The 12,133-nt window shown below is 40.4% G+C and overlaps 1 long non-coding RNA gene across 1 annotated transcript in view; it reads right to left on the reverse strand.

Annotated features, from left to right (window-relative positions):
- Positions 1–597: 597 nt before the first annotated feature.
- Positions 598–12,133, reverse strand: part of LOC141769105 (uncharacterized) — a 153,949-nt gene continuing 142,413 nt past the window's right edge. Inside the window, exons 3-4 of the long non-coding RNA XR_012594263.1 lie at positions 1,470–1,609; positions 598–1,038 (exon numbers count right to left, since the gene is read on the reverse strand). This is a non-coding gene — a long non-coding RNA (uncharacterized LOC141769105). The remainder of the gene's footprint in view (positions 1,039–1,469; positions 1,610–12,133) is intronic.

Raw genomic sequence — 12,133 nt, forward strand, 5'->3', positions numbered from 1 at the left:
GAATCTGACATAGACTTTTCTTAGGACCTTTCTCAAGAACAAATTCAAGAAAAACTTAAGAAGATATAATTTGTGAATGAGGCCCAATGAGTTCTGCTATGTTACATGAGAAACTTGACATTTCATGCATGATTGGTAAGTCCACCTTCTTGCTTCTTGGAATTGTGTCTCTCTCAGATGGAAATGTTCCAGTGACCTTATGGCCACCTGCACAAGTAAATTAGTTTATGTGTAGGGACAGACAAGGCCGATCAATCGCCAGAAATTATTTTTGAATGGGCCAGAGTTAACCCTTAAGAGCCTATATTTTACTCACTAGATTTAACAACAATCTTATTAATCACATAGTCTTTGTCTAACTACAGCTGTTGCTACACTCCAACTGTAGTACAACTGTTAGCGCAGGCAAATGACTCTAACCTTGTCACTTTACCACTTTGTAAGTGGCTGATTTTGAAGATGCCAAAGTAGGATACAGTTACAGTATTTATGTAGCTTGCATAAGGAGGGGTTTGGTTTATATTGACTGGCCAACGCAGTATTTGCAAATTTCAGTGCACAACTCCTTCAGGAGTGAGCGAAGGACTTCGCATATCCTTGAACTAATCAGTACACCTTTACCAACACATACAGCGTATTGGTGAAATATAGTATAAGGGTGTCCATCATGATGCCAGAGAGACTCCATGTGTCCACAAAAAAGCATTTATTGGATTGCAACAATTCAATTATTGTGTCTTAAGGCATCAGATTCCAGTATGTTTTTAGTTCTGAATCAGCCACACTGCATAAACAAAACAGTGACGGTGCAAGTTAAAGGTCTTCTGTTGTCTGTGCAATTTTCTGTAAAATGGCCAAAACTACAACAACAACAACAACAACAAAAAAGGCCTTGGTTGCAAGGCCGTAGTACTCGAGTCCAGTCTCGGTCTCGAGACCACTTTTTTGAAGTCTTGCACTTGTCTTGGTCTCATGCCTTGTTGGACTCGGAATTGTCTGGGTCTAGGGATCAGCTAATGAGAACTGGACAAGTTGTTCCTGGCAGAGAGAGACAGCGGAGAAAAATGGCGTGTGGAGCCAGCACGCACACACATCTGTATATCATCAATCGGCGGTTGCTGGGCTGACGGTGGCCGGTTAGAAAATGTTTATATATTGCCCAACCTTAGTGCTTTTGCTTGATTTTGCCTCAGCCCCCGGAACCAAGTTCCAACTTCGTTGGTCCACATCTCGCTGATGGCTGGTTAACACCAGGGGGGGGGGGGGTAATTACACGTAACACAAATGAGTATTTTTTGTGGGCCAGTAATATACTTCTGACTTTGCTATATTTGATATTTATACCTTCGTTACAACTAGTCTGTTGCCTACTATGCATTTTGCCTGCATTAACCAAAATTAACTGTTATCCAAGCTGTGTGTGCACCGTTACTTAGGAGAGCAGAGGCTTGGCATTGGAGAGACACTACCTGTTATAGTCTTGAACGGGACTTGATGTGCTCTGGACTCAGTTTTGACGGCCTTTGGACTTGTCTTGACTCAGACACGGCTGGGCCTCGTCTTGGATTTGACTTGGACTCGATTAAGTTGGTGTTGACTGAAGACCTGCCTGATTGTAAAAAAAAAAGAAAATATTTAGTTAGTTTGCCTCTTTGATTTTTTTCACACTAGCAAATTGGTATGAAAACTGTGTATAAGGTATTACAAAAATAACAATTTCAACAATAAAAGAAGTTAATCTGTGCAGCAACAAATGTCTTTGATGCACCGTCACTGTTGGAGTGAAGCAAATATTGATCCATGACTAACTACAGAGCCAGCGTAGCAGGATTGTGCGATTGTTATCGTAGCAGCAGTCATCATGACACCGGCCCGAAGATATAGTGACCCATGATGATAGCCTCAGACAGTGTAGCAAGTTAGTGATGTATCAAGCTGAGGTGTCACCGGATGAGTAGCGATTAGAGCTTAGGCATTTAATGCTGTTCAATAAAAGCAGATTGCCTCCTTAGAAAGACTTGGGTCCAGAAAGGTTTTTTTGAAAAGCAAGAGACTTTCAGTTATTGTCTTTTAAAAACAGAAAATTAAAGTGTGTTCCCATTCATTCAGCATTGGAATGCGTTTGAATCAAATGCTCTCTCCTGACTGAAACTAAAATGAAGACAGTGATGTTGAGGTCAGTGCTTGGCATGGTATGATGGACGGCAGTGCCCAGAAGTATGCATCGGTCTCGTTACTTTGATCACAGGGAATCAACTTGCTGTCAGGATTTTTGTTTTTATATATGTATTTCTTAACTTTTTCTCGTTGTTTCTGGGCATGATTCTCATTTATATTCCCCAACATTGATTGGAGTATGAATAATTACTTAAAGCTAGTACCCGAGCACATTTAAGCTTGGTGAATCTGACAGTGGTCAGTATTTATCACTGCTCTCATTTACACTAAGCTGCCTGTTTATTAGGTACACCTAGCTCAAACTAATGCAGTATGCATGCCACAGCACAACTACAAATCCTAGCTTCATGAAGGTTTTAATGATCAGTATGTGTTGAAACTGTTTTAGAGAGGTGTTGATTCCACTTTATGACCATTTTGGAGGTTGTAGTTTATGTTGCCGTCACATTTTACTGCATTATACCGAGGCGTGTTTTTGATGTTAAGACCACCTTCATAGATATAAATGGGGTGGAGAACATATGAGAAACCTTTAGGAGAAAACCAAATGAAGAGTGAATAAACTTCACACATGGTGAGATATGTGCTGTATGTCCTTGATTTCACACAAGGTAGAAAGGAGCTGAAGCAAATAAAATTAAATGTTAACGACGTGACATATGCAGAACATAGTGTGTGTCCTTGCTATGCTTTGACATTAATGCAAAAAAAAGGCAATTATTAGCACTTTAACCTGCTTTTACCTTTTAACTGAATAATAGAACAAACAAAGCCTCACTTGCTGAGCCAAACCACCCTCAATCCATTAGTCTTCATGTGTGCGTCGACTTTTTTTAAGTTGAAGTCAAGGCTGGTCCAACTAATCATGGTTCACAATTGAGAGATGGGGCAAAAAGGTTTTAGGTAAAGTATGAAAGTTCCCAGAGGCCAACTGCGCTTCAACCCTGCATGTACACACAGAACAACATCAGACCCAAACATACACAAACAAACATAAAATACAGTTGCAAGGTCATGTCTCTTTATAGGATTTATACCTTCATCCTCTCCACTGGTTCTTACTTAGCTGTGCCTCTGCATCTTCTGTGAGCAGTAAAGCTGCTTTTTTGTTTGTTTTATACGTAATAAATGTCCCAATCATTTCCAAACCTGGAGGAGCATTTACCTGATTTCTGCGAGAAGAACAGAAGGGTGTTTTTAAGTTGTGTCCTTATAGCATCATATACACACAAACCCATAGCCTTTGCTTGTGCTTCTTTGTTGTACACTCACTAACACACATTCAGATGCTGGTGCTCTGCCAGATAAGGCCTCGGGGTTATTGAGATTTCAGTTCCCTTGAAATGAGAACTATCAGATTGAAAATGTGTTCATAATGAAAACACAGGCCCAGCTTCCACAGCATATGTTCAGAACTGAAGATTTGATTGCAACTTGTCTTTGTTTAATGCCTTTCAGTCTTTTTTTATATCACTGCTTTCCTTCTTGTTTCTATACTTTGTGCTGTACTGCAGGAGATTAATGTAAAAGGGCTGTGCGTCTGCCATTTGAATTGCTGCAGGGCACTTGTGGGTATGTTAATATATTTCCGCATAATATACACACTACACACGATACTGCTATATCTGCAGTCACATCGCAAGTTTTCCCAAGCTGGATTTTACAGGAATGACTTAAAAGGACCTTGAATCTCAATATCTTAACAGAATCCAACAGTCTCTGTATCCAGGCAACAGTGACAATGTAATTTCCATGCTACTGAGCAGCTTCATCTTGGACACATACTGTACATGCAAAAGTAGGTCTTTTTTTGCTGTTGTCAATATTTTAACATGCCTTCACATTGAGGCCAACAAATACCCCTAATTAGATGCCAAAATTGGAAGCTGTCCTGTTCTCACTGACTCATTAATGATACATGGCACTTCTATTACCCTGCAAATGAAGCTGCAATAAAATCAGCGTGAACTAGGCTGTTAAAGAAGCAATCTGATGTTGATGAAATTCGGAAAAACTCTATGATCACAAACCCCTCCATTCAGTCACAGACAGTCTTGTTGAGAAAGTGATATTCTGGTCTTTATCAACTCCTCCACATGCGGAAACAAAGCCAACTGCAAGTCACAGAGTGATAGACAATAATAAAACAAAGCAAGGAACACAATGGAGAAGGGAGGAAAAGATGTACAATAATCCAATATAAAAGACAAAAGACATACAATTGAGATAATGCACACTACCAGTAGTCATGTGATCCATTATTAATACAAAAACATTGACTGGTGCAGCTTTAAGTTGTGTAATGCTCAGTGGGCTACCTCTGTGGTTCTGAAAAGTGAAGTCAATGCTGAAGTGCTTTAAACCTGCATTATGTCTAATAGCCAGCAGGGGGCGACTCCTCTGGTTGCAAAAAAAAGTCTGATTGTATAAAAGTCTATGAGAAAATAAGCCTACTTCTCACTTGATTTATTACCTCAGTAAACATTGTAAACATGAGTTTATGGTCTCAATCGCTAGTTTCAAGTCTTCTTCAATACACCATGATGTTCATTTAGTAAATTATGGTCCCATTTAGAGTCAAATAGACCATAAAGCAGGGGATGCTTCAGGGCATGGCTACCTTGTGATTGACAGGTCGCTACCACAGCGTTGTCCGTACTGTGAGTTGTCCGCGTTTTTGTCTTACAAATTTAACCCTTTCACGGTGTGTTTTCAGTTCATGAAAGTTGATGTTAACATTTTGGTTGCCTAAAAATGTCTTATTCAGTGTTTGGTTGTACTTAGCTCCACCCTCTTGTGTCAGCCGAAATGCCGAACTCAAGGCTTCAAAATGGCATGCCACAAACCGATGAGTGACGTCACGGTGACTACGTCCACTTCTTATATACAATTTATGGTACTGCTAAGAAACTTGGCCATGACAGTTAATCTTTTTAAAGTGGCAGTACGCAGTATATTTTTGGCGTCATTGGGCAAAAGTTCCATAATAACCTTTCAGCCTATTGTAATTCAAGTGTTCTGAGACATAACACGACTTCTGCACCTCCTCATGGCTCTGTTTCCGGCTTTAAAATCTAGCCTGTGACGGGAGACTTTGACCAATCACAGGTCATTTCAGAGAGAGAGAGCGTTCCTATTGGCTGTGCTCCGGCTGGTGTGCGGTGCTTGGTATTACCTCAAGAGATTTCAACATGACTACCGGGTCACAAACTTTCTCATTTTACAACTAAACAGTACACTACATATATGAAACATATGATATGAAAACATTTGAGGCGAGAAATAGGCATTACAGTAAAAGAATATTGATCCTGCAGATGCCGTAAAGAGCACCAGAGGACACAGAGGCACATGATTTTTTTTCAGATTACCTGTCTCATGCACTACTGTCAGGATATAGTGACCATATTTGCTCCGCCTCTACCCACTGCAGCTTTAAATTTGTATTACACTACTATTTGTTTTTTTTGTTTGCTTCGCTAGATAGTTGGGTAAACATTTAGTTGATTGGTTTATTAGTATGGTTTGTGTGTCACACAGTATTTCAGTCAGTATTAAAGCTTTACAGTTTGCACTGTGGAAAATAATTATAAAAGGAGAGAAATGGCTTTACTTGGCTTTTGTAAATACTGTCGAAAAAAAAAGACATGCACTGTGAACCAAGTTCAAAGTGCATTGGTGAGATACAAGAACACAGGCGACTGGACACGCACGCACGCACGCACGCACGCACGCACGCACGCACATATTTAACATGGAAAAAGAGGGACACACACTTTCCATTGAATCTGTCAGCAAATCATTCGTCACCAACTACAGGCACTGTGTGTGTAAGAGTGGATGCACACGTATGCCTGTGAACACATACTGTATTTAGTGCCTTATAGCATGCGTGTGCTCGTGTTTGTGTAGAAGAGGCAGGTCTTCTTCCTTCTGGCATCTTCTGAACTGTGTGAAGGTCACCCATGCCTGAGAGACATGACACAGATACAGTGGAGGCTAAAGCAGGAGACGGCCTGACTCTCTCAACACTCCGCTGTGGTTGGCCATCCATCTGTGGTTTTTAGTTCAGCAAGAGGGGGCGGAGGAAGAGGAGACAAATGGAGATGAAGAGGAGGAAAACTAGACAAAAGAGTCATGAAGTAGCGGAGGAGGATGTGAATAGAGAAGAAGCCAAGGTAAGAAGTAAGAAGGGTGATAAAACAAAGAAACGGAAGAAGGAAGCAGTGAAGGGAGCCTGGTTTCTCTGATTCCATTAAATCAGCATGATTTCTTATGAAGCTCAATTCATAAAAATAAGTTTCCAAACCAAATTACATGCAGAAAAAGAAAATAGGTGTGAAAGAAATGCAGAGTGGGATGACAGATGGACAAATTAGGACTTGGGGAACTGAGACTAACTGCAAAACAGCAACAGACGAGTGAGGAAGTTGTGCAGGAAGAAAAAACATTGTTGACATCACGACCAAATGTCAAAAGTCCTGACACGGAGTCACCACCAGATATTGATAGCCCCGACTGACTGAAGTGTTAATCATTGCTTCTACAAGGACGTACGCCACTCCAGGGCTACAAGACAGAGAAATCAATAACGGTGCTCACATAGAGAATAATTTCAACTCGGCAATTCAAATTTTAGTTTTCCAAAAATAAGACAATTGACTAGGACGGAGAGAGAGAGAGAGAGAGAGAGAGAGAGAGAGAGAGAGAGAGAGAGAGAGAGAGAGAGAGAGAGAGAGAGAGAAGAACAGTGAAACAGACCAAAGGAGACGTGTAAATATGAAGTTAGCCAATGTTCTGACAGGCCATGTTGTCAATGACTGCACACTGATCAACTGACATCCAGCTGATCAGACATCCAAATCTCCCAGCTGAACGCTCAGCTGACTCTGCCGTGCCATGCCGACAGACGATTGCTCTCTGTCAAAACAGACGCTCTAATTAAATGATCCTCTAACCCATCGTGCTGCCACACATCGCACTTCACCCACTCAACCTCAGTGTTTACAGTACCCTCTATACCCTCGTTGTTAATTGTCTTGCATTTGGTCAGTGATGGTTTAGAAGTGCTGATATATCTATTTTAAAATATCGCCCCTGCCATTGTAGCAGTAGATTCTCAAAGTTCTACTGCAAGAGAAATATAATGGGACTTCTTCCTTCACTTCTTCCTATTTTTTTTTAAATGACCCCATGTTTATGATAGAGCGTATACGTACAGTATGTGGCTGACCGATAAATCGCATTTTCATCGTAATCGCGTAATGAACAAGCACGTTGCAAAAGGCTGTCTGAAACGCGATGAATAAGAAAAATCATTATATTTAAGGGTGGTTACCAAAACCCGTTATTAAACGGGCTACAGGGCTGAAGACTGTAGTATTTATTATCACGCCGCAGCCTCTCCCTGCTCTGTGTCGGAGCTCTCCACACATAAATACACACAGCGAAGTCAGCAAACAGCTGATCAGAGAGGCCGTGGTGGAGACAGAGAAGTGAACCAGGTGAAGTCGAGTTGACGACAACTATAGCTCGTTATTGTAAGTAAGTGAAATTAAACTTTGCAAGTGTAAAGCCAAGATACGTTATCATTACACCTGTTCAACAAGCATAAACATGATGAAACGGTTAAATGTAGGAATGAGATATTTCAATCTGCTCTGTCCACAGTATCTCATCCATCAAGTGTTAGTTATTTAGTTGAGTTGTGAATGACTTTACTTCCCTCTAGTAAGCAGTGATCCAGTGTGTGTGTCTGGGGAGTTTATTGTGAAGGGTGGAACGGAAGGCATGAGGCGGTGATGTATAAGGATGCAGACTACGAACCTCTGTGTTATTCATTTAATATCTTTATACAGGAGCAACGTAACCATCATGTCTGTGTTCTTCAGTCTTTCTAAGCTTCACTCAGGATTTTCATGTCAGGAATATGATTTATTTTATTAACATTTTAGATTTGTTTCCAGTGAGATATTAATGAGTTTATATGGTGACTTTGCTTTTGTAAAGATTACTGTTGCTGCTCTAGAAACAACACTTAACCTAGTTATATTTAAAATATTCAATTCTAATCTGGTACTGAATTTAAAGACAACCAGGTTGAAATAAGTATAGCTAATATGCACACTTCAATATTTGTTTATTTATTGCAAATCATATCGTCATCGCAATATTGACCAATTATATCGCACATCGCAGATTTTCCTCATATCGTGCAGGCCTACTGATCTGTGTTACAAGTTGGAGCCAAAAGACTCCACTTTTCAGTTGGAGTAGAACGGGGCCACAGAGACAATGTCAACATTTCCATTTCCAGTTTACACAGTTTAACGATTGCACACACACACAACCTCCAAGCCCCCAAACCCCCATCAGACAATAATCATGAAGGGAATACTAATTCAGCAGTGAAGGCCCCGAACACTCAGACATCAAAGCAAAGAGACAGAGAGAGAGAGAGGGGAAAGAGAGGTAAGAGGTTAGAGAGTGAAGGAAGGGAAAACAGAGAGTGATACAGTATCTCAGACCCAAACAAACTGTAATTCAGGTTGGTAAAGAAGGAGAAAAGTTGCAAAATAAATTTGGAACATGATCTTTTTATTCCTGATGGGATCTCCTGAGCAGCATATCTGCGTGTGTTGATGAGACCTCGGGATTCTCAGACGTTAACTGCGGAGAACTTGATGTTCTTCTTTGCTCTCGGTGGATTCGCCTTCTATTCTACAATATTTATGTTTGGTTATTATGCAGCAGCACTTCTCGTCCTTTACTTATTTGTCTGCCTGTCTCCCTGCTTGTATATCTGTGTATCAGCTGTCTCTTCACCTGTCTGTCAATGTCTTGCCATGTTTCTCCTTTATCTGTCTGCTCTTTTCTCTATCTGTTCATGTCTGTTCTGCTGGCCATCTCTTTTACTTACTGCAGTCCACAGCTTTACATATTCTGTTTTGAGCTACAGATAAGCATTGGTTGTGTATTTGTTTTCACTCAGTTCAATGTATTGATTTAAGTAACTGCTACATGTCTCACCCTAATCATGGCCTGAACCTGATTCTTTGTAGAGGCCTGTTAATAAATTCTTTAATTGTAATAATCTTTTATGTGTCGTTTTGCAGTCTTCTCCCCTCACTAGGTGTGTAAGTGGGCAGCTCTTTGGTGAGCTAAACACACTTCAAATAAAGGTTTAAGGCAAGGAGTTGACCTTTGAAGTCTTCACTGGAAGCAACTGTGAATCTATGAAAACAGTATATGAGAACAAAATTCAATGATAGTGATTCAAATTAAAAAGTTAAGTAAAATTACGACAGCGTATTGCTGCCACTGTGCTCAGTTTCTCATAGTAACTTGTTTTAACAAGATTCTTTTCTATGGTGTGTATTGTCAGCCGATTAGACTGTGGTCAGGCTATTAAATAGGTGTTATCCATCGCTACAAGCACAATACATGTGGGTCAATAGGGGCCTACTACACCTAATAGTAGGTTTGATCATCTATTCACATGGTAGATCACCGAAAGAAGGTATAAAGGAACACGACAGCGACCTCTAGCGACCATAATAATTTTGATAGGAGCAGAAGGTATAGAAAGCGTGAAACTCCATATGGGGTGGAGGTCAGGGGCGATGGATAGGACACAAAACACAGGCTTTTCACCCAGGAGACTGGAGTTTGCATCCTGTGTGAAACCAACAACATGTAGTTGTCTTTGTGTTCACAAGTGTTAAGTTTCACTTTCACTTTTGAAACGTAGTCATTTTAAGCCGAAACACAATGTTTTTCCTAAACTTATCTAAGTGGTTTTGTTGCCTCAACTTAAAGAAGTTATAGGTTGATATTTTTTTGCATTAGAACATGTTGCTTTTAAGTTTCGCTTTTTACACTTTAACAGCGTAGTAGGCATAGTAGGCCCACATCTACAACGATAACACCTATTTAATAGCCTGATAACAGTCGAATCGGGTGGTAATTTGATAGCGATGTCTTTGATATGATCATGAGACACCCATAGGAACGGAATCAATCAGTCTTAGCGGGGGGAGATTACATCATTTCTTATAGGCAATATATTTATTTGCCCACCAGCCAACAAGTCTGTAGCATCACTTAATTTTCAACATGCATTCACAGAAAGAAAAAAAACTCTTCTGTGGCTCCACCATGACGACAGGAGCTTGTTTTATTCTTCCCTTGAACCACTTCTGGGTCTCAAGCCTCTTATAAAATGTTAACCCATGTAGGACGTCAACCAGTCAATCACTAAACATGATGTAACCCTCCTGTTGGTGCAACCAATGGCTCATTCCATTTGAAATAGACAGAGAGAAAGAGAGAGATCCTGACCTCGATCTGCCCACCACAGATGAGGCATGCTTTGTCCAATCATGCCTCCTTTCCATCCGGTTGTTGTAGGTACAAATTGGTAGAAATTCTCAATCCAGTTGCCACAGATATTTAATTACTGGCGGTAATTTGTTGCACACTGCATGCAAAACAAATGCCCTCACCACCTCCTACACATATTCAAATTTCAGCCTAACTGCCCATTGCTCATTGGCGCCTACCGTCATGAGTAAGTGGCTAACTATAAATAGCAGGTTGATTCTGAAAATGCCAAATTGTAAAGAGCAACTTGTCTATTCAATTTTCTCTAAGTGCAGCGCTGATTCAAGATGTGGGAATAAATATGTGTGACCAAGTACAACATGGAGCAATAATGCCAAACTTTTTTTTCCACATGCAAACACCTAAATGGCTGCCACCAAATGCCCCTATGTAACCTATAAAGGGACGACACCAGAGCTGTGTCAGGGCTCCAGAGTGTGACCATTTTGATCGTGACGCATATGCGACCAAAAATCTGTCATGCGAGACTAAAACATTTTCATTGGTCGCACCGGTGTACCTGCAATTTCGCAGGTCTGTCACTGTGTGTGTATGTGTGGAACCGCGCTCTGCATTCTTCCTCAAGTGACATCACAACCATAAAACATACCGGTAATTCAAAATTAGAGGACTATTGATTGTTTTTTGGTCAAGAAAAATGCTGCGGTGTCCGTTACACCTTTCCCTGGTCCTGAACAGCCCAGATCCGACTTCATTGACAGAGCACCGCTCCACCACCTGTTGAACTGCTGATCTGTTCGTAGCGCATCTCTCTCTACGTCACTTGACCACTCACTCGCAACACACACATTACATTATACATGATGCTTTTCATATAGAGTACGATTTAGACCTGTTCTAGTATATGAAAAGCTTCTTGAGATGACTTCTGTTATGATTTGACGCAATATAAAAAATTAATTGAGTTGAATTGAATTATATTTTTCGACTCTTATACCAACTTAATATTTAAACATTTAGATACCTGACAGTACCGTAAAAACCAGTATGCAAACGGTGATAAAGGAGTGGATGTTGAAGTACATGGAGTTTATTGTTTTACTTTTGTTTTTTACTGTGGTATCGAATTGGTATCAAGAATCGTGGAATTTCACTGGTATTGGTATCGACTACTACATTTTTGGTATCATGACATCCCTAGTGTATTCCTAATGGCACTGACAAAAAGCTTAAAATGTATTAATGCGGTGCCAAAAGGCGCTGTGAAAAATGTTGGGTGCACCTAAATGAAAAAGGGACACACCAGTGCAACCAATGTGCAACCAAACATTAGTTCGAAGCCCTGTGTGTCTTTTCTTAATAATAGAATGTAAACTGAGGTTTCCTGGCATTGGTGATAAAAATTCATTCAACAGTTTTACAAATCAAAATTTACTGTATAACCGTATGAGGGCTGAGGCGTGTTGAGATTGCTTTCAGCAGCCTATATTTGCATTGTATACAGCTTGATTTTCATTTGTCAGTGTTCTATTCACTGAGATTGATTTTGGCAGGGTTGGCCAATGACCTCTGGCCTTTCCAGCCATTCTCCCTTTGCATGTGTCATCTGCAT

Source organism: Sebastes fasciatus, chromosome 6, assembly GCF_043250625.1.
Source record: "Sebastes fasciatus isolate fSebFas1 chromosome 6, fSebFas1.pri, whole genome shotgun sequence".
In the NCBI taxonomy this organism is placed as follows: Eukaryota; Metazoa; Chordata; class Actinopteri; order Perciformes; family Sebastidae; genus Sebastes; species Sebastes fasciatus.